The sequence below is a fragment of the Bombina bombina genome, chromosome 6 (assembly GCF_027579735.1).
Source record: "Bombina bombina isolate aBomBom1 chromosome 6, aBomBom1.pri, whole genome shotgun sequence".
Taxonomy (NCBI): Eukaryota; Metazoa; Chordata; class Amphibia; order Anura; family Bombinatoridae; genus Bombina; species Bombina bombina.
The window spans coordinates 262,743,084-262,766,369 of NC_069504.1; the positions used below are offsets into that span (position 1 = coordinate 262,743,084).

At 36.8% G+C, this 23,286-nt stretch overlaps 1 protein-coding gene across 5 annotated transcripts in view; it reads left to right on the forward strand.

Annotated features, from left to right (window-relative positions):
- CPSF6 (cleavage and polyadenylation specific factor 6) overlaps positions 1–13,808 on the forward strand; it is an 86,450-nt gene extending 72,642 nt beyond the window's left edge. For all 5 annotated transcript variants that reach the window (XM_053716818.1, XM_053716819.1, XM_053716820.1 and 2 more), the window contains one exon: positions 11,335–13,808. The gene's annotated coding sequence lies outside the window, so the exon portion shown is untranslated. The remainder of the gene's footprint in view (positions 1–11,334) is intronic.
- The last annotated feature ends 9,478 nt before the right edge of the window (positions 13,809–23,286 follow it).

The window sequence follows — 23,286 nt, forward strand, 5'->3', positions numbered from 1 at the left end:
TATTTTATATATATATACTATATATATTATATATTTTCCCTGTCCTCAGTGAGCCAGTAATGCCATCTAGTGGCTTCCTGTCTGTAGGGAGTGAAGGGAAAACACTAGCTCAGTGATTACAGTATATTAAGTACTTTAATATGCAGTAGATAACCCTGCATGATTTTTCAATTTTTAGGATATTTAGCTGCAACATAGGTAATGCAATGTAAATTGCAAAAAAAGTTAACCTAAATCTAAAGATTTATTTAATTAGGCTTTTGTTTTTTAACTACACTGTCCCTTTAAGTATTAGTATCCGTCCTGGCACTGGAAAGCACCATCCATCTTAACTGGAGAAACAATTCATTACATTAATAAAAAAAAAATATTGTGGCATCTCTTCCAAATACCAGACTGCAGAGGCAGGTATGATGCAGCTTGGCTTAGCATTTCGTTGTGGACTGCTGCTGTACAATAGTTCACAAGCATTTTATACATGCGTGGCTTTTAAACTCGTTTTTGTTAAATCACAGTGTAAATTCCTAATTTTAAATGACCTGCAGAAAGTTTTTCACTAAAAAAAATCTCATCGCAGAAAGTGAAGAAAAATTCTGCATCTGGGCACACTAGCATTTGGTCTGAGTACATGGAATAGGTTTCCATTGAACAACATAATTTGAGCATTTTATGAGTGGAAGTTGAGCAAATGTTAAATAATCATTATACCATCTATAATAATTTTAAAAAAAAAGCATTCAGAAGAAGCAGTTATGGTTGTTTGCATAAAGTTTAATTTTAGCCAATGATGTCTGGTGAGTAGTTAAATGCTTCTTTAAATGTATTTCTTCTGTTATGTGTGATCAGTCCACGGGTCATCATTACTTCTGGGATATTATCTGCTCCCCTACAGGAAGTGCAAGAGGATTCACCCAGCGAGTTGCTATATAGCTCCTCCCCTCTACGTCACCTCCAGTCATTCTCTTGCACCCAAAGACTAGATAGGAGGTGTGAGAGGACTATGGTGATTATACTTAGTTTTTATAACTTCAATCAAAAGTTTGTTATTTTACAATAGCACCGGAGCGTGTTATTACTTCTCTGGCAGAGTTTGAAGAAGAATCTACCAGAGTTTTTCTTATGATTTTAACCGGAGTAGTTAAGATCATATTGCTGTTTCTCGGCCATCTGAGGGAGGTAAAAGCTTCAGATCAGGGGACAGCGGGCAGTTGAATCTGCATTGAGGTATGTAGCAGTTTTTATTTTCTGAATGGAATTGATGAGAAAATCCTGCTATACCGTTATGACATGTATGTATACTCTACACTTCAGTGTTCTGGGGATGGTATTTCACCGGAATTACTCTGTAAAAATACATTAAACCTTTTAATAGGTATTTAATTCATGTTAAACGTTTTTGCTGGAATGTAGAATCGTTTGCATTTCTGAGGTACTGAGTGAATAAATATTTGGGCATTATTTTTCCACTTGGCAGTTTGCTTGTTTTGATTATGACAGTTTCGTTTCTTCTCACTGCTGTGTGTGAGGGGGAGGGGCCGTTTTGGCGCTCTTTGCTACGCATCAAAAATTTCCAGTCAGTTACACTTATATTTTCTGCATGATCCGGTTCATCTCTAACAGAACTCAGGGGTCTTCAAACTTCTTTGAAGGGAAGTAGATTCTCTCAGCAGAGCTGTGAGATTATATAGTGACTGTGTTTTAAAAACGTTGCTCTGTGATTTTTATGTTTAAAATTAATTAGTGTTGCTTTACTAATGGGAACAAGCCTTTGCTAACAAGTTATGTTGTTTTTAAAGAGTGATGCTATAACTGTTTTTCAGTTCATTATTTCAACTGTCATTTAATCGTTTAGTGCTTCTTTGAGGCACAGTACGTTTTTGTTAAATAAGATGTAACCAAGTTGCATGTTTATTGCTAGTGTGTTAAACATGTCTGATTCAGAGGAAGATACCTGTGTCATTTGTTCCAATGCCAAGGTGGAGCCCAATAGAAATTTATGTACTAACTGTATTGATGCTACTTTAAATAAAAGCCAATCTGTACAAATTGAACAAATTTCACCAACAGCGAGGGGAGAGTTATGCCGTCTAACTCGCCTCACGTGTCAGTACCTGCGTCTCCCGCCCGGGAGGTGCGTGATATTTATGGCGCCTAGTACATCTGGGCAGCCATTACAGATAACATTACAAGATATGGCTACTGTTTATGACTGAAGTTTTGGCTAAGTTACCAGAACTACGAGGGCAAGCGTGATCACTCTGGGGTGAGAACAGAGTGCGCTGATAATTCTAGGGCCATGTCTGATACTGCGTCACAGCTTGCAGAGCATGAGGACGGAGAGCTTCATTCTGTAGGTGACGGTTCTGATCCAAGCAGATTGGATTCAGATATCTCAAATTTTAAATTTAAATTGGAAAACCTCCGTGTATTACTAGGGGAGGTCTTAGCGGCTCTTAACGATTGTAACACTGTTGCAATACCAGAGAAAATGTGTAGGTTGGATAAATACTTTGCGGTACCGGCGAGTACTGACGTTTTTCCTATACCTAAGAGATTATCTGAAATTGTTACTAAGGAGTGGGATAGACCCGGTGTGCCGTTCTCACCCCCTCCAATATTTAGAAAGATGTTTCCAATAGACGCCACCACACGGGACTTATGGCAAACGGTCCCTAAGGTGGAGGGAGCAGTTTCTACTTTAGCTAAGCGCACCACTATCCCGGTGGAGGATAGCTGTGCTTTTTCAGATCTATGGATAAAAAATTAGAGGGTTACCTTAAGAAAATGTTTGTTCAACAAGGTTTGATATTGCAACCCTTGCATGCATCGCGCCGTTTACGGCTGCGGCAGCATTTTGGATTGAGTCTCTGGAAGAGAACCTTAGTTCCGCTACGCTGGACGACATTACGGACAGGCTTAGAGTCCTTAAACTAGCTAATTCATTCGTTTCGGAGGCCGTAGTACATTTAACCAAACTTACGGCTAAGAATTCAGGATTCGCCATTCAGGCACGTAGTGCGCTGTGGCTAAAAATCCTGGTCGGCTGATGTAACTTCTAAGTCCAAATTACTTAATATACCTTTCAAGGGGCAAACTTATTTGGGCCCGGTTTGAAAGAAATTATCGCTGACAATTACAGGAGGTAAGGGCCACGCTCTACCTCAAGACAAAGCTAAAGCTAGACAGTCTAATTTCGTCCCTTCGGAATTTCAAAGCAGGTGCAGCATCAACTTCCACTGCACCAAAACAGGAAGGAGCTGTTGCTCGTTACAGACAAGGCTGGAAACCTAACAGTCCTGGAATAAGGGCAAGCAGGCCAGAAAACCTGCTGCTGCCCCTAAGACAGCATGAACCGAGGGCCCCCGATCCGGGACCGGATCTAGTGGGGGGCAGACTCTCTCTCTTCGCCCAGGCTTGGGCAAGAGATGTCCAGGATCCCTGGGCGCTAGAGATCATATCTCAGGGATACCTTCTAGACTTCAAATATCTCCCCCACGAGGGAGATTTCATCTGTCAAGGTTGTCAACAAACCAAATAAAGAAAGACGCGTTTCTACGCTGTGTACATGATCTATTATTAAGGGAGTGATCCATCCGGTTCCGCGGTCGGAACAAGGACAAGGGTTTTACTCAAACCTGTTTGTGGTCCCAAAAAAGAGGGAACTTTCAGGCCAATCTTGGATTTTAAAGATCCTAAACAAATTCCTAAGAGTTCCATCGTTCAAAATGGAAACTATTCGGACAATCTTACCCATGATCCAAAAGGGTCAGTACATGACCACAGTGGATTTAAGGATGCTTACCTTCACATACCGATTCACAAAGATCATTACCGGTATCTAAGGTTTGCCTTCTTAGACAGGCATTACCAGTTTGTAGCTCTTCCATTCGGATTGGCTACGGCTCCAAGAATCTTCACAAAGGTTCTGGGTGCCCTTCTGGCGGTTCTGAGACCGCGAGGAATTTCGGTAGCTCCGTACCTAGACGACATTCTGATACAAGCTTCAAGCTTTCAACTGCCAAGTCTCATACAGAGTTAGTTCTGGCATTTCTAAGGTCGCATGGATGGAAAGTGAACGAAAAGAAGAGTTCTCTCTTGCCTCTCACAAGGGTTCCATCTTGGGGGACTCTTATAGATTCCGTAGAAATGAAGATTTATCTGACAGAAGCCAGATTAACAAAGCTTCTAAATGCATGCCGTGTCCTTCATTCCATTCAACTCCCGTCAGTAAGCTCAATGCATGGAGGTGATCGGCTTACTGGTAGCAGCAATGGACATAGTTCCCTTTGCACGCCTACATCTCAGACCGCTGCAATTGTGCATGCCTGAGTCAGTGGAATGGGGATTACTCAGATTTGTCCCCCACTCTGAATCTGGATCAAGAGACCAGAAACTCTCTTCTATGGTGGCTTTCTCAAGCCACATCTGTCCAGGGGGGATGCCTTTCAGCAGGCCGGACTGGACAATTGTAACAACAGACGCCAGCCTTCTAGGTTGGGGCACTGTCTGGAATTCTCTGAAGGCTCAGGGACAATGGAGTCAGGAGGAAAGTCTCCTGCCAATAAACATTCTGGAATTGAGAGCAGTTCTCAATGCCCTTCTAGCTTGGCCCCAGTTAAAGACTCGGGGGTTCATCAGGTTTCAGTCGGACAACATCACGACTGTAGCTTACATCAACCATCAGGGAGGGACAAGAAGCTCCCTAGCAATGATAGAAGTATCAAAGATAATTCGCTGGGCAGAGGTCTCACTCTTGCCACCTGTCAGCAATCCACATCCCGGGAGTGGAGAACTGGGAGGCGGATTTCTTGAGTCGCCAGACTCTTTCATCCGGGGGAGTGGGAACTTCATCCGGAGGTCTTTGCCCAAATACTTCGACGTTGGGGCAAACCAGAGATAGATCTCATGGCGTCTCGCCAGAACGCCAAACTTCCTCGCTACGGATCCAGATCCAGGGATCCGGGAGCGGTTCCTGATAGATGCTTTGACAGCACCTTGGAACTTCAGGATGGCTTATGTGTTTCCACCCTTCCCGCTGCTTCCTCGATTGATTGCCAAAATCAAACAGGAGAGAGCATCAGTGATTCTAATAGCGCCTGCATGGCCGCGCAGGACTTGGTATGCAGATCTAGTGGACATGTACATCCTGTCCGCCGTGGTCTCTACCTCTAAGACAGGACCTTCTGATTCAGGGTCCATTCAAACATCAAAGTCTAACTTCTCTGAAGCTGACTGCTTGGAAATTGACGCTTGATTTTATCAAAACGTGGGTTTTCTGAGTCGGTTATTGATACCCTGATACAGGCTAGGAAGCCTGTTACAGAAAGATTTACCATAAAATATGGCGTAAATACCTATACTGGTGTGAATCCAAAGATTACTCCTGGAGTAAGGTTAGGATTCCTAGGATATTGTCTTTTCTACAAGAAGGTTTAGAAAAGGGTTTATCGGCTAGCTCATTAAAGGGCCAGATCTCAGCTCTGTCCATCTCTGTTACACAGGCGTCTGTCAGAAAATTCAGACATCCAGGCCTTTTGTCAGGCTTTAGCTAGGATCAAGCCTGTGTTTAAAACTGTTGCTCCGCCATGGAGTTTAAACTTAGTTCTTAACGTTTTACAGGGTGTTCCGTTTGAACCCCTTCATTCCATTGATATAAGATTGTTATCTTGGAAAGTTCTATTTTTAATGGCTATTTCCTCGGCTCGAAGAGTCTCTGAGTTATCAGCCCTACATTGTGATTCTCCTTATCTGATCTTTCACTCAGACAAGGTAGTTCTGCGTACTAAACCTGGGTTCTTACCTAAGGTAGTTACTAACAGGAATATCAATCAAGAGATTGTTGTTCCATCCTTGTGTCCAAATCCTTCTTCAAAGAAGGAACGTCTTCTACACAATCTGGATGTAGTTCGTGCCCTCAAGTTCTACTTGCAGGCAACTAAAGATTTTCGCCAAACTTCTTCCCTGTTTGTCGTTTATTTCTGGACAGAGGAGAGGTCAAAAAGCTTCTGCTACCTCTCTCTCTTTTTGGCTTCGTAGCATAATACGTTTAGCCTATGAGACTGCTGGACAGCAGCCTCCTGAAAGAATTACAGCTCACTCCACTAGAGCTGTGGCTTCCACTTGGGCCCATTAAGAATGAGGCCTCTGTTGAACAGATTTGCAAGCTGCAACTTGGTCTTCGCTTCATACTTTTTCCAAATTTTACAAATTTGACACTTTTGCTTCTTCGGAGGCTATTTTTGGGAGAAAGGTTCTTCAGGCAGTGGTTCCTTCTGTATAATGAGCCTGCCTATCCCCTCCCGTCATCCGTTGTACTTTTGCTTTGGTATTGGTATCCCAGAAGTAATGATGACCCGTGGACTGATCACACATAACAGAAGAAAACATAATTTATGCTTACCTGATAAATTCCTTTCTTCTGTTGTGTGATCAGTCCACGGCCCGCCCTGTTTTTTAAGGCAGGTACATATTTTTTTTAAATTATAATTCAGTCACCACTACACCCTTGGCTTCTCCTTTCTCGTTGGTCTTTGGTCGAATGACTGGAGGTGACGTAGAGGGGAGGAGCTATATAGCAACTCTGCTGGGTGAATCCTCTTGCACTTCCTGTAGGGGAGCAGATAATATCCCAGAAGTAATGATGACCCGTGGACTGATCACACAACAGAAGAAAGGAATTTATCAGGTAAGCATAAATTATGTTTTTAGTTCTAGATGTGCATTTCATATTCAGCACTTTCCACAAACAATTTAGTGTTAAACAGTGGATAAAATAAAGAAAGGCTGGCATATCAAAGTAATTTAATTTTGTAGTTGCTGATTATTAACTTCAAAATATATCTGTTTTAGGGGGAAGAAAATATATAGAATAATATAGTAAAATAATGAACCCCAAGTTTATATATAGCTGGTGTTCAACATTTTTAAATAAGTAACTACCTTGCTAATTATGAAATACTAAAGCAAAATCAATACTCCAAAATACTGATATGTATTACTCCATAAAATTACCAGTGAAAAAAAACTTTCCATTGTGTTGCTGCCCCCCACTACAAACCATGGACACAGAGAAGAGGAAAACAGAACTTTAAAGTAAATATTTATAAATCGTACAATATGGTAAGCATTGAAGGGGTATAACACAGCCTGTTTCATTGTTACAATAAAAAAACACTAAGCAGTGGGTTTAAAAGAATTTACTTTTTTTTTTTTTTTTTTTTACTTTTGTTCAGTGTTCATTTCTTCCTGTCAGAGCCCCCCAAAGGCACTGGGGTCCCTTTATCAAGGCTTATCGAGCTTGATGTAATTAATCTTCTAGAGTAGCTTTGTGCTGGCTTTGTATTTAATAAATGTAAGAGAAACAGTAAGCATTTTGCCCATGCTCAGAAGAGGCAGAATGTAACTTACGTTAAAAAAATATGTTGACTTCCTCATCTCCCTGAGGACAGTGGCTACAATGAGAAATTATAAGTGTTCATTTTGCAAGAAAATAAGTTGGTAGTTTGTGGGGGGTTTAACACAGTCTGTTTAATTTTTTTATTTATTTTAACATATACTGTATATTTTTACTAAAAGATCACTGTTTCATATTTAAGTTTAATGTCTTACAAAGCATCCAACAAATAATTATAAAGCAAATTTCGCTTGTAGAGAAAACACTAACATAGATTTGCACTGCATGCAAATTTTATATTTATTAAGATTCTAGTGCTACTCTGAGGGGAGTCAGAGATTTTCCAAGACACTGAAGATTCTAAACCTTAAATGTAAGTTAATACTTATGTTTTATGTTGTACAATTAAAGATTTACTTAAAGTTCTGTTTTCTTCTTTGGCATATAGCCCTGGTTTGTCTATGGAGTTATATTTAAAATATAAATGCTTTAGCAAGGTGTATTGGATCCCATGTCCTTGCACAAGTTGAACATAAACATAATATCAGAAATTGTGAGTCTATGTTGCTGCTTTCACTTTGCATGTGCACAGTGCTTCCTGGCTAATGCTTGGGGGAACAGCATGCATGTGAAAGGATAGTGAACATATAAAAATAATGCAAATTATATTATATATTTGAAATTGGAATATTTTGTTTATTTATTAAAGATCACTTTAAAATACAAGTAGTATTTGAAGTGTCACCCTAAACATTTTAGGAATTGCATAATTTGAATCTGCTAACATAAAGATGTTATACCCACATATACAATCTATTCAATTTAAATGTTTAGTACTATGCTAAATGGTATTTTTCTTACAGAAGCAATCATCCTAGGATAAAATTGACAGTGATGAAGTTCATATGCATTAAGTGCTGGTGTGACTTGTTTAGAGACATCTAAAGTAATATTTGTAATCATCCAAGGCAATTTAATTTTAGGCCATTTGTAAGTGAGAAAAGATTGTCATGTTCCTGTAAGCACTAACTTCTAGACTTATATATTCAGCAATGCGTTCTATAAACAATATCAAAATATGGCTGCAAGAAGCAGAATTAAAGTATTTTCAGCACTAGATTTATTTGTGTGAAAGTGCAACACACACAGATCTGTGCAAATCCAGATCTTTGAGTTTTCCTCTTTTACACAAATAAATCTGGTGCCTAAAATACCCAAATGCCGATACCCGTGGCCATGTTAAGCATTCATTTATACAATAAATTTGCCAGATTGATATCTACTTAATTCAAATATAAAGTTCAATACAATGTCATATTTTGCATCGCTAGTGCCATGTAAATTAGGAAACTGCATATAATTCTAAAATAGAATATGTACTTATTCAAAGCACAGACAAAGATGATTGATCAGACTCAAAAAGAAAAAGTTTAAAAATCACTGGAAACATTAACGGCTTTATATTATAAATTAATGTCTGCTTATGCCCTATTAAAGTCTTTAAAAAAAAATGCTTCATAATAAGATATCCAATTTTATTGGAAATTATACTGTTCAGATTCTGCTTTTTGTATGTTTGTGACCATTGTGTACATATACATTACCTGTTTTATAATTGTGTTGAATATGTCTTAAATAATTGCTACACACTTTTTTGTATGCTTTAATTTGCATCATATGATTGTAGGAAACAAAAACTCTGAACATATGTCAGGGGTGGACAAAACATGTAAAACTTAGGAACCAGACAATTTATTAGATGACAGTTAATTATATCTGCACAAGTAGAAGGCACTTTCATATTATAGAAGCAAGATACCTTGGGCTTTTTCCACCCCTGATCGTGTTTAGGAATAATTGCACTTGCATAACCTTGGAATGTTATATGAAATAGGGTATATTTAGACCATTTTAATCCTTGTGTAAATGTTGATTTCTTTTTTTTTATTTGACAAAAGCTTAATAGAATAAACTACTAAACTCTAAATGTCTGTTTGATATTTACAATTTCAACAATTCTTTACTGTTAGCAGTATTCTAACATTTGTATATATGTAATATTTCACTGTTTGTGTTTTTAAGACTTTAACACTGTCTTGCGCATTATCCATTTTATATATTTGATGTTTATTTTTAACTGTTCACATTTCTTACATGATTGAACTTGATCTGATATCTTTAAATAAAAACACAATTTGGTTAGAGGAAAATAAAATTATAAAAAGTTCTATAGTATAGAGTTTGTTTTTGTTGTTGTTGTTGTTTTTTAAATACAGTGTATCCTTTATTAAAAAAGGGCCACACTTGCAAACATATTTTTTTGAGACATTTAAAATAAAATGAAAAATACTTTATTTTGTGTGTGCACAATAATTAAGAAATGCTTTGTGTAAGCGTGTCCTACCCAATATTCTAATGTTTAAAGGGACAGTCAACTCAAAAAAAGTATTGTTTAAAAAGATAATCCCGTTATTATCTATTCCCTAGTTTTTCACAGAAAACATGGTTATATTAATATACTTTTTACCTCTGTGGTTACCTTGCATCTCAGCCTCTTCTGACAGCCCCCTGATCACATGACTTTTTATCATCTATTGACTTGCATTTAAGCCAATTAGTGCTGTGTTGTACACAACCCACGGGCATTAGCACAATGTTATCTATATGACTCACATGAACTAGCACTCCCCTGTTGTGAAAAGCTAATAAAAAAGCATTTGATTAGAGGCTGTCTGTAGGCGCTTAGAAACAGCAGAAATTTAGAGGTTTAAGGTTATAAAATATATTAATATAACAATGTTGGTTGTGCAAAGCTTTGGGAATGGGTAGTAAAGGTGTTATCTATCTTTTTAAAGAATAAAACATGTGTTGACTGTCCCTTTTTCTTCAAAGTGATATGTCTTTGTAATGTTCTTGGGGCTCAATCATAAAGGGCCTGGTAACTAACAAACTGCAAATGTCTGTAACTAAATGGCAATACATGTATATAAAATATATATTATATAATGTACCCTTTTATATATGGGTTATTTTAATATGGTTGTTTACAAATTCAGTTTTGTGTTTAAAGTGTGTGTGTGTATATTATATATATATATATATATATATATATATATATATATATATATATATATATATATATATATATATTCCAAATAACCAGCCCTCTCACAATTTAAAAATTAAATGAACCAGGGTGCAACAATGAAAAATATAATTCCTGGAAATAAATTGCACTCTGGGTTTTAATGGGACATTAAACCCCAAATTTTTCTTTCATGAGTCAGATGGAGAATACCATTTTAAACAACTTTCTTATTTTCTTCTATTATCTAATTTGCTTCATTCTCTTGATATTCTTTCCTGAAAAGCATATCTAGATAGACTCAGTAGCTTCTGATTAGTGGCTGCACATAGATGCCTCAAGTGATTGGCTCACCCATGTGCATTGCTATTTCTTTAACAAAATATATCTAAAGAATGAAGCAAATTAGATAATAGAAGTAAATTGGAATGTTGTTCAAAATTGTATTTTCTATCTGAATCATGAAAGAAAACGTTTGGTTTTAATGTCCCTTTAAAGAAAACCCTGTTTCCTGCATGAGATTTCAGGGTGTTCACCCCTTCCTCAGACGTCTGAGAAAGGGGTGAACACCCCGAAATGTCACGCAGTAAACAGTGTTTTCTTTAAAATCCAGAGAGTGCAATTTATTTCCAGGAGATAGAGATATATATGTATACACACACACGTGTATATCTTTGCCTGTGCTGGGGTGGATTTTCCCCTCTAAATCTTCTATGACCCATGTATTGCATGATGAATCAGAAAATGACTGTCACTTTTAAATCACTTTTTGTAATGTATACGGTCAATTATACGATGTTTTGTATGAAATGTATTGTAGCAAAAATCTACATCACAAAATTTTAACACATTACAGCTGAAAGAAGAGAAACACCAAGAAATATCAGAAGTCTATATCAACGAGAGGACACTTGGCCATCAGTTTGCTTCTTATGATTCAACTTCTCAGAATTCATGGATAACATGAGCAGAGCTAGATGTGATTAAGCAAATCTGCAAACATGGTAACCAGTAGTTCTACTTTTTTTTATTTTTTACATGGCTTAAATGTTTTATTTGAATGAAACCTGTGTGACTTAAACATCAATAGCTTTTTGCATCTTTAACTGGTTATACAAAACATTGGACAACTTTTGATGTGTAAACAAATTGGAAAGTAAATTTCTTTCTTGTTTTTATAGTGGTTTGTTCTTGTTAAAAAAAAATTCATGTTCAGATGTCTGTAAATGGCACCACTTTGATTACAATAACTGTAGTGTTGTAATAAAACTGTTTAATGGGGCTGATGTGTAAATCTGTTCAAGTTATTTGATGTTTACACCTTAGGGAGAGTTTTGTTTTAGTAACTTTTAATATATTTTACCATTTAAACTGTTATCCTAAAATTTCATAAATGTACAGTATTTGACAAGTTTGCTTTTTTTTTGCTTTTTCCAAATGTTTCCTATTTTTTATAGGTTTCATTCCTGACAGTTGGGATTTTTTAACCGTTTTTTTAAATTGTGGGTGGCAAGCTATGCACAACAGGAATTTTTTGATTTAGAAATTCTCAGTAATGCAAACAAACCTGGTAGTGTTCATTGAATATCACTAAAACCCATCTAGTCATTTTCTCCCCCCAGTTGTTTGTAGCTTAAAACTTTCACAATGGTGTATGGAGAGTTCTTTTCCTATGCGAGAGAAAATACGTTTTTGTTTTCACACACCAACTTTCCCCTGATAATGTTGAAAAGAACGCTCCTTACACATTCCTGTACACGTGCCTGTAAACTGCAAAAATGTACACTCCTCTTATATACATATTTTATGCCATTATGTGCTCCTGCAATTCAATTGAAGTTTTTGTTTTTTAAAAGGGGCTAAAACCAGTACTGAAATGTCTGTAACCATTGGTGTAGCAAATTTGTTCTGAACGCAATTGTTTAGTTTACTTGAAAAATGTTTGTAAGACCAATTTAAGCAATTTTACCAGTACTCAGTACAGTAATTGAACTTTTCAGTGCTGTGATAGCTGAGCTGACCTTAAACCAATGTTCCTTACATTAATTTTCTTTCTGTGAAAGATTTTATGTAAAACATGACCCCCTTTTTTTTTCTCTCTCTCTCTCTCTCTCTAAATTTTACTTCTTGACAAAGTTCCCAAGTTTTCAAGACCTTTGGGTAGCTGTTATTTACTCAAAATGCTTGTTAAATGTTTGTTCCAGCCTCAAGTGGTTGCTGAATATACGTTTTGCAACAGAAATTCATAATGTAACTTTTGCATCTCCAAACAATGTACAATATGTTCTGGCACTGTATAACTATTTTGTAAAACAAGCCAAGGAGCTTAATTGTTGTATCTGTATGGGACATGTTTTACGCTTACAATTTCACTGTCAGATAAATTCCTTTCTTTTCACTGCACCAGTTACTCATTGATTTAAAAAAAATACATTTGTATATGTGGCCGGCCAGTCAGTTAAGTAAAATAGAGAGAGAAAAAAAAAACTACAGATGTTATACCCGTTTTGGTATACATGATCTCTTGTTAAAGAACATAGCAAATGGTTTTGAATTTCCAGGTAAGTAATATCATGATCCAAACACCACTTTATTGTATAGGTCACATCACATTAGTGCCATTTAACAATTGATATATATGTAAATAAACTGATTTTGTAGCAAACCGTTTGAGACAGTTGACTGTATTGCTTGACAAGTAATACATTTTCCCTTTTTTTATAACATGAATGACCTCATTTTGGTGCATGGGTTTGTTTTGAATATACCCTTTTGGTATGTACATAGGCCTTTTAGTTACCCAACAGCTGCCCTTGAAGAATTTTGTATGTTATAAATAGAATGAGTGTACTTGATTTAGCAGATGTGAATTAAGGCAGCATAATTTAGAATTGAAGTGTAATATTTGGGTTAATTAGCTGTGTAAATACTTGCTTATTTATGGTGATAACCACATTTCAACATTCATGTTCAGTGTTAATGTGGAAAGTATCTTTGTTAATAGCAACTCTTTTCTTAACTGTGAAGGTTGTAACTTGCAAGTGTTAACTATCTTTTAAAGTGCTTATTTGGTTTACAAGCAATTTTGTAGGTAAGTTTTGGGTGTGGAGCATATTTTTAATGCTTGTTTTTCCTATGTTACTTTTGATTTTAAAGTGTTCATGTTTAATAATAAAAATGCAGTAAAGAAAAAAACTAATTCTTTGTGACTGGAAATGTTTTAAAAAAATGCAACAAAAGCTTGAACATTTTTGGTACTTGTATTAGCAAATCATTAAATAGAACAAGTTAACCAATTTAAATAAAAAGAACCATTGCTTGTTTTCATTATTTCAGTAGTGTGCAGCTTTTGGGTAATTTGCATTCACTTAAATTGAAGATGCTGTTTTAAATTGTGCTGGAATGAAACAAAAATGTTAATATCAATTTAATTGTTTGGAAAATTTAGCATCAATTTCGATAGATTTTGTATGGGATATAGAACAAAACTACGAAGGATTTTTATGTATTGAATTATTTAGAATAATCTAAAAAAAATGTGTAAAAATGTGCATTTGTGTCTTTCGGAAGCAAGTGCTGAAGATGGCAGCCATTAGGGTTGTTCGGGTATTTTCTGAGCCGGGTTTCTTTTTGTGAAAGTGTAACACACTTAAGATCTGGATTTACACAGATCTTAGTGTGTTGCACTTTCACAATAATAAATAAGGCTCCAAAATTATCTGAATGTCGCTGACAGCTGCCATCTTCTGCATTTGTTTGCTTCTGAAAGACCGGAACATTAAGCAGGTCTGCTTTGCCTGCAGGCTCACCCCATTGTTGGGCATGTGCTTAAAAACAGGCAATGGTTTTTAAAAAAGCAAAACCAGCTATTTTAAATAGAAACCACGAAGAAAACAATTTTCCATACATGTTAATACTCTGCAGTCAGGGTATTACAAGTCATTTGGAACACATTAACGGGAGGCAAATTTTATAGTAAAAAATCTCTTTAACATTCTTAATAATAGTATACCCTAGGGTTTGACAAACCTTGGCTGCCAGGGAACTATGGGTTGTAGTTGTGACTCCTTTGCTAGTCCCTATAAGTACATTTCTATGTAAAATATTGTTTGGCTGGCTCCTCTATTTTGGGTGGCTACAACATTTAAATTTGTCTACCTCTCTTCTATCTAGGTTCCTGGCATTAAACATGTTTTGCATGGGAACCTTATCATGCTGTTTAAGTTGATGTGGTAACTATTGGAAAATGCACATTTGTTAGAAAATTACCTCTAGGACTGTCGGCTTGCCAATAAGAATAACTGCTACTGTTCCTTTTGATATACAATTACACCTAATTGCATAAAAATAAAAGGTTATTTTCAGCACAGTTACATCTGTTTACTAAAAAAAAATAAAAAAAATGCCCTTCTCTTGGATGCAATGAAAAGTACTAATTTTAGGTTCGCACATGTCAATAATAAAGATGATTGAAGGATAAGTTTTTTTTAATTCGGCACATTTAGCTCAATGCCCTCATGTGTTGGTGTTCTCTTCTGTCTTCCATGTCTTTATTACTAAATAATAATGCATGTTTTCCTGGCTCATTTGGGGTTTAACGGGAGGCAATGCATACTCTAGTGCAAAAACATCCATTACGTTTTACCTCCACCATAATTCCTCAAGGTATTTCATATTCAGTAATAATATCACGTTGGCTGTAGTTGATCCTTTGTATTAAAAGGGACAAATACTGTAAAATAGTTTTTTACTTTTAATGTATTTGCAATGACTTGTTATACCAGCTGCAGAGTACCAAAATGTATCGGAAAAATGCTTCTATGCTTATTTTTGTAATGAAGTATCTGTTTTTGTTCTTTGGACCGGGAAATTTCTTGCAGGGAAATCAGTTCTCTTTATTTTATCACTTTCTGTAACGCACACACATACTTCTTTAAATTCTCTCTGTATACTGAAGCCCAATACGTAGAGAGAATTTAAAATTAACATTTTATTGCCTATCTCTCTTACTTCCCACTGGGTGTGTAACTTCTGCTTTCTAGGTTTACACAGCTTTTACTTAAGTATAGAAACTTTCAGTATGGGTAGGGATACCACAGGCAAAATGCAGATATAAAGGTAACAGAGCTATTTGTAAACAATTTAATACACTCCATCAGGTAAAAAATGGATCATTGGAACAAATTAAAGGGGAGAAAATTTTAAGGTAAGTTTTCCCTTTAAGTATGCTACACTTTGCTTAAACCTGAATCATTGCTACACAGTGATTGCTTGGATCAGAAATAAATTAGATCTAGTTACAAGAGAGAGCCCAAACAACCATAATAAATATAAGGGGCTTTACAAGAAAAGTATCCCTGATGAAATAGGAAAATCTTCAGAGTTTGTTGACTAGTTTTAAAAGCACCTTCACTTAAGGGGGTTTCATCAACCCAGTACCACCCACTTGTATTTGGTTCTGGAGTGTTTTGGCACTTGTCAATATGTTTATAAACACTAACATTTTAAAAATAAACCACTAACACAATTTGTTATGCACAACTAATTAGCTGAGTGCTGTGAAGAAGACATTTTATTTTTAAATCTAGTGTTTTAAAGGGGGCAGTAAAGTCAAAATTATACTTTCATGATCCAGTTAGAATGTACAATTTTTAACACACATTCAATGAATACTCTTAAGAAAGGATACTAAGATAAATAAACAATTGATAGTAGAAGTAAATTGGAAAGTTGTTTACAACTTCATTATCCAATCCGTTGAAGTTTTTAAAGGGACAGTATGCACCAATTTTCATATAACTGGCATGTAATAGCACTACTATAAAGAAGAATATGGACAGATATTGATCTACAAATCCAGTATAAAACCTTAAAAAACTTAATTAGAAGTTCCAGTTTAGCGCTGTTGAAATTAGCTGGGACAACAAGTGAAAGGGTCTGGGAAAGCAGAAACAGCAGAAACTCTCCCGTTATATGAAAAGATAGATTACACAAACAGGAGCAGCAGGAATCTGTAGACTTCAGTCTGCATCTGATACTTTGGAACTTGGTTAGGAGTCTGAAAATAAGTACAATGTTATAAAAAAATAAGCAAAACTATGCATTGTTAAAAAAAAAAAAAAAAACATGCAAAAAAAAAAAGTGTACAATGACCCTTTAATTTTGACTTTGCTGCATGAATAAACAGTTCTTGAATAGCACCGTAGAGGTGTTAAAACTGTATGAAAAGTTCTGTAAAATATAATTTAAAAACTATTTTGCATTGTTTTGTATTCCTGTGTTCCATTAGAGTCAGTGATAATTGAACTTCTGTGATCAAACAGTCACTGTGCAGCATGTTTCATTGATCCTGCTGGATGTATTCCAGCTTCTTTTGGGGCAGTGGAACATTTTTAATTTACTAGGATAAAATACATGAAATGTGGGGAGATTCTTTTTTAAAAAAAAAAAAAACTATACATTCTATGAGAAATTACAATTTGAGTTCAATGTAATTGTGTGTGTGGGGAGGTGTTCTGTGAATAACCCAAAAAGTTTTTGCTAGGTTTGACTGATGATTGTGCTTGATTTTTTTAAATGTTTTATTTAAATATTGCCAGTTAACATCATCCAGAAATTCTTTCTGTTAAAAATATAGATGTTACTTAATCAAATTTTCAACATTGTTCTCTTAATTTTTTATACTTTGTATTCAAAATCATTCTTGATTAAGAAGTTAATGTTATGTGTAGTAGGAAATAAAAAAAAAAAATCAATATACTTTATTTCTTCTACAAGATACGAGTCCACGGATTCATCCTTTACTTGTGGGATATTATCCTCCTGCTAACAGGAAGTGGCAAAGAGCACCACAGCAGAGATGTCTATATAGCTCCTCCCTTGAATCCCCCCCCCCCAGTCATTCTCTTTGCCTATACTAATAGGAAGGGTAAAGTGAAAGAGGTGATAAAATGTTAGTTTTTATTTTCTTCAAGCAAGACTTTTTTTATTTTAAATGGTACTATTTTTTCCCAGGCAGCAGATGGATGAAGATTTCTGCCTGGAGACTGATGATTTTAGCATTTGTTACTAAGATCCAGAGTAGTTCCCACAGAATGGCTGAGGAGTATTTAAGAAACTTCAGTGTGAGGAACGGTTTTCATGCTACAAGCATTGAGGTATGCTCAGTCATTTTTGTTTTCTGGAGAGACTGTTATTTCAGAATTGGCTGACAGTATCCCCATGAGGGAAGGGGTAAGCAGTAATCCTATTGTGAAAAATAAGGGTATTACTGGACCTGTATGTTGGGCTGTAAAAAATGGTTGACACTGATAACAGAATGTTTGTGGGCAAACGATTATGTGTTGGGAGATAAATTAACGTTTTTTCGTGACAAACGTTGGCATTTTTATTGATAATGGAGGGTACACATGGCTTCAGTTAGACTTGGGTATATGAACCCACATGGCTAGGTTTTTAGACTGCTTTGGAGCGGTTCTTTTGCAAGGCTGTGAGACATCGAGTAGATGAGCGGGGCCTATTTTCGCACCTCCGTTGCGCAGTTGTATTCCCCATGCAAGCTCAAGTGGGCTCTTCAGGAAAGTTTGGGCCTAATCGAAGGGTTAATCCGATTTTGCAGAACCCTGAGGGAAGGTAGGCGCCACAGCAGGGCTGTGGCGAGGTGCAGGTTTTTTTTTTTTTTACTGATAACGTTTTTTGTCTAACGTTTTTAAACATAAGAGTTAAGTGATCCTTTTCTTGTGGTGCAATCTTAGCTGGCAAGTTAGGATAAATATATAATAAAATTGAGATAATTTTATCATTTTGAAGCAGTTTTGGAAAAATTGTATACTTTTTTTCTCTTAAAGGCGCAGTACCGTTTTTTTTCAGATTATTTTTTCACTAAAAGTGTTTTCAAGCCTGTTTGTGGTCATTACTAGCCTGTTTAACATGTCTGACATTGAGAAAAGCCAATGTTCCATGTGTTTAGAAGCCATTGTGAAACCCCCACTTCAAATGTGTCCCTCGAGTACTGAAAGGGCCTTACATTGCAAAGAACATATTTTAGCTGATAAAAGTATGTCTCAGGATGATTCTCAGTCAGAAGAGAATCAGGTTATGCCATCTACTTCTCACCCAAGTGTCACAACCTTTAACGCCCCGCCCGAAGTGACGCCAAGTACTTCTAGTGCATCTAATTCTTTCACCCTGCAAGATATGGCTGCAGTTATGTCTACTACCCTTACAGAGGTATTATCTAAGACTGCCAGGTTTACAGCGGTAAGCCCAGCAGGTCAGGTATTAGAGTAAATGCTGAGCCCTCTGATGCGTTATTGCCAACTTCTGATGTACCCTCAGTGTTCTGATTTTGGGGGTGGGGGAATTGCTGTCTGAGGGAGAGCTTTCTGATTCAGGAAAGATGTTCCCTCAAACAGACTCAGATGTGACGGCCTTTAAGTTTAAGCTGGGAACACCTCCGCTTGTTACTCAGGGAGGTCTTAGCGACTCTGGATGATTGGTGACCCTATTGTCATACCACCCAGAGAAACTGTAAAATAGATAAATATCTAGAGGTCCCTACTTACACTGTTTTTCCAGTCCCTAGAAGAATTTCGGACATTGTTACTAAGGAATGGGATAGACCAGGCATTCCGTTCTCTCCCCCTCCTACTTTTAAGAAAATGTTTCCCATATCTGACACCATTCGGGATTCGTTTATTACAGATGCCGCTTTCCAAATGGCTAAATTAGTGGCAAAGAATGCAGGCTTTGCCATTTTAGCGTGTAGAGCGTTATGGCTTAAGTTGTGGTCTGCTGATGTGTCATCTAAATCCAAGCTTTTCGCTATTCCCTTTAAGGGTAAGACCCTATTTGGCCCTGAACTAAAGGTGATCATTTCTGACATTACTGGAGGTAAAGGTCATGCCCTTCCTCAGGACAAGACGGTTAAAATGAGGACCAAACAGAATAATTTTCGTTCAAAGGCAGTCCCTCTACTTCCTCATCCGCCTCCAAGCAGGAGGGGAACTTTGCTCAATCCAAGTCAGTCAACCTTAGGAAGTCAGGATTCCTTCCTAAGGTTGTTTCAAATAAGAATATTAATCAGCAAATTGTGGTTCCTTCTCTGTGTCCTAATCCTCCTTCTAAGAAGGAGCGTCTGTTACATAACTTGGACGTGGTTCGTGCCTTGAAGTTTTACTTGCAAGCGACCAAGGATTTCCCTCAAACATCTTCTCTATTTGTTGTCTATTCTGGAAAATGTAGAGGTCAAAAAGCTACGGCTACCTCTTTCTTTTTGGCTGAAAAGCATCATCCGTTTGGCATATGAGACTGCTGGACAGCAGCCTCTTGAAAAAAATTACAGCTCATTCTTCTAGAGCGGTGGCTTCCACATGGGCTTTTAAAAACGATGCTTCTGTTGAACAGATTTGTAAGGCTGCGACTTGGTCTTCCCTTCATACTTTTTTAAAATTTTACAAATTTGATACTAGTGCTTCTTCGGAGGCTATTTTTGGGAGAAAAGTTCTTCAAGCAGTGGTGCCTTCTGTTTAAGCATCTGTCTTGTCCCCCCCCCCGTTCATCCGTGTCCTGTAGCTTTGGTATTGTATCCCACAAGTAAAGGACGAGTCCACGGCCTGTCCTGTCAATTTAAGACAGATTATATTTTTTGTTTAAAAATTCAGTCAACTCTGCACCTTTTTAGTTTCTCCTTTTTTCTTCCTATACCTTTGGTCGAATGACTGGGGGGTGGAGTCAAGGGAGGAGCTATATAGACAGCTATGCTGTGGTGCTCTTTGCCACTTCCTGTTAGCAGGAGGATAATATCCCACAAGTAAAGGATGAATCCGTGGACTCGTCGTATCTTAGAAGAAATCAATTTATCAGGTGAGCATAAATTTCCTTTTTGCCCATTTCTTGCAATTTAACTTTGTGGCTTTCCACTTCAAAACCCTGACATCATTCTACATAGTGCCTGACTGATCATTTTAAAGAGAGCACATTCCTTTATCTAGCCTATCTTTATCAAGTTATGAATCCTTTGAGTAGTTGTACAAGCTAGCTATCCATCGCCGCCCTCTTTTTTTAAAAAAAAAATTTACACAACCAAGATGATTTCACTTTACTGCACATCAACAACTTTTACTTTAACTTGCTGGCAATGTTATCCGTATGAATGATGGCATAACATTTCAATAGCAAAACCTAATTAGGCAAGAGGTCCTACCATCACTACATATTTTGTTATTGATATTGAGCTACCGTGCTAAAAATGACCCTATGTGAGAACAAAATATGTAGTAGATTGATCTCTTCATTTGCTGATTTCCTAAAACTATTTCCCCTGATATACATGTTTGTGTCTCTTGTGTTTTAGTTGTGTGTTTTTTTTACCCATTTTAACATGTATTTACAGGTGAATACGTTTTGGGGTTCTACAATTTTCTTAAAATTGTACATAAATATCAAAATAAAGCTTTTTTTTAATGAAAGACTTGTTCTTTTGTTTTTTATTTATATCTAAATCTTTTCAGTAGTTCTAAGTGGATTTCTATCCTGTGGTCACAGGCCGTTGCCAAATTGCTTGTATTCTTCTTTAATTGATTATGCAAATTTAGATACCTTAAATACATTTCATGCAGCTACTAATTATGGGTGCCATCATTTTAGAACCTAACTTTCACTGTGGGTATCTGAAGGAAAGTTACATTAACACCCCCCCTCCTAAAGTTGGATTTATATTTAACAACTGTGAGGCCCAGAAACTATGCAGACTCACTAGGCTACATTTTAGGTGGAGAGAGGGGGTGTCAAGGGGTCTCTAAAACAGTGTCTAATTTTAAGACCCGTTAATTCCTGGGGCCTGAGTTTGTCAAGCCCTGCGTTATTATGTATGGCTTTATTTTCAAATGTTGTAAACGTTTGCATATAAAATAAGGTTAATGAATGTGAAGCCAATGGTTAAAGGGTCATGAAACCCAAAATGTTTCTTTACTGATTTAGATAGCACACAATTTTCCAATTTACTTCTTTTATCAAACTTGCTACATTCTGAAAGAGCATCACTTCACTACTGGTAGCAAGCTAAACAGATCCAGTGAGCCAATGAGAAGAAGCAATATTTACCACCACCAATCGGAAGCTATCTCCCAGTAGTGCGTTGCTACGTCTGAGCCTACCTAGATATGCTTTTCATCAAATGATACCAAGAGAACAAAGCAAATTAGATAAAAGTAAATTGTATTCTCTATCTGAATATTGAAATAAAATGTTGGGGTTTTATGCCCCTTTAACCCCTTGCGCTGCTTCACACAGTAATTTGCCCAGCGTACGGTGTTGATGTACTTGCGTCCAACACTGAGGCGCATGCTGGGATCCCGGCATTTGCCTTCATATGGTAAGGGAGCACTGATTTTGCTCCCGTTACCATATGAAGCCAGATTGTCAATAGACTGTCCGTATCTGCTGCGGTGGTGCAGTGGGAGGCCCATTGTTGGAGGGTAGGGTTCCGTACGCAGCAGAAAATATTTCACTAGGAGAGAATGGATGGGTCCACTTCACTACTGGAGAGGGGAGCCCTGTAGTATGCTGGGTGGGTGAGGGGTATTGGTACACTTTTTTTTTTTTTTTTAATCAATACCATTTTTAAAAAAAATATATATAAAACTGGGTATTGGCAGACATCTGCCAGTACTTAACGTGGCAGGGTACCATTGAGATGGTGAGGTTAGAGAGCTGTTTGGAAAGGATCAGGAAGGTGGGGGGATCCTACACTGCAGATAAAAAAAGCACCCTAAAATTTTATACTGGCAGACAGTTTGCATATACCTAAGATGATGGGGGGCCTATTTGAGAGGGATTAGGGAAGTGCCATGTGGGAGGGTAATATTTACTTGTCTGCTATATCTAAACAAAGGGGATCCCAGAGAAGCTTTTACAACCATTTGTGTTATGGCTGCGCAAGCGGTAAGTAAAATCATTTCCATGCAAGACCCAACATTTGAAACGGTTAACAATTATTTTTTTTTATATGGTGGCATGAAAATTACCAAAATGGGCCGAGATCAATACCTTGGGTTGTCTAAAATATATATATATATATATATATATATATATATATATATATATATACAGGCATACCTCGTTTTATTGTGATTCGCAGATAATAAATAAATATATATATATATATATATATATACAGGCATACCTCGTTTTATTGTGATTCGCAGATATTGCTCTTTTTCCAAATTGAGGTTTGTGGCAACACCCTGTTAAACAAGTCTACCAGCGCAAATTTGCATATATATATATATATATATATATACACACCATAGGCAAAAAGATAGACTCACTGAAGGCTCTGATGATGGTTAGCAATTTTTAGCAATAAAGTATTTTTTAAAAAAGGTATGTACATTTTGTGTGGCTCACTTTATTGCTATATTCACATTATCGCAGTGGTCTGGAACCAAACCTGCAAAAAATTATTTGTTTTAAATGTAGTGATAGAGCAAGAGTTTGAAAAGGGTTAAAAAAAAAAATAATTAATTTATACATTTTAGTGTTACATTTAATTTCTTTCCAATGGCAGGAAGAATCCACAAATTCATTCATTACTGTTGGGTATTCAACATCTGGCCACCAGGAGAAGGTAAAGAAACCCCTGCCAATGCTATAAGTATCCCTCTCACTTGCCCCTACTCCCCCAGTCATTCTTTGCCTAGAAAACAAGGAGGTTGGCGAAGAAAGTGCTCTGAAGATATTTAAGTCCTTTAATGGGTAGTTTCTCTGCGAGACAGGACTGGGAATTACAGACAGAGTAGCCATGTAA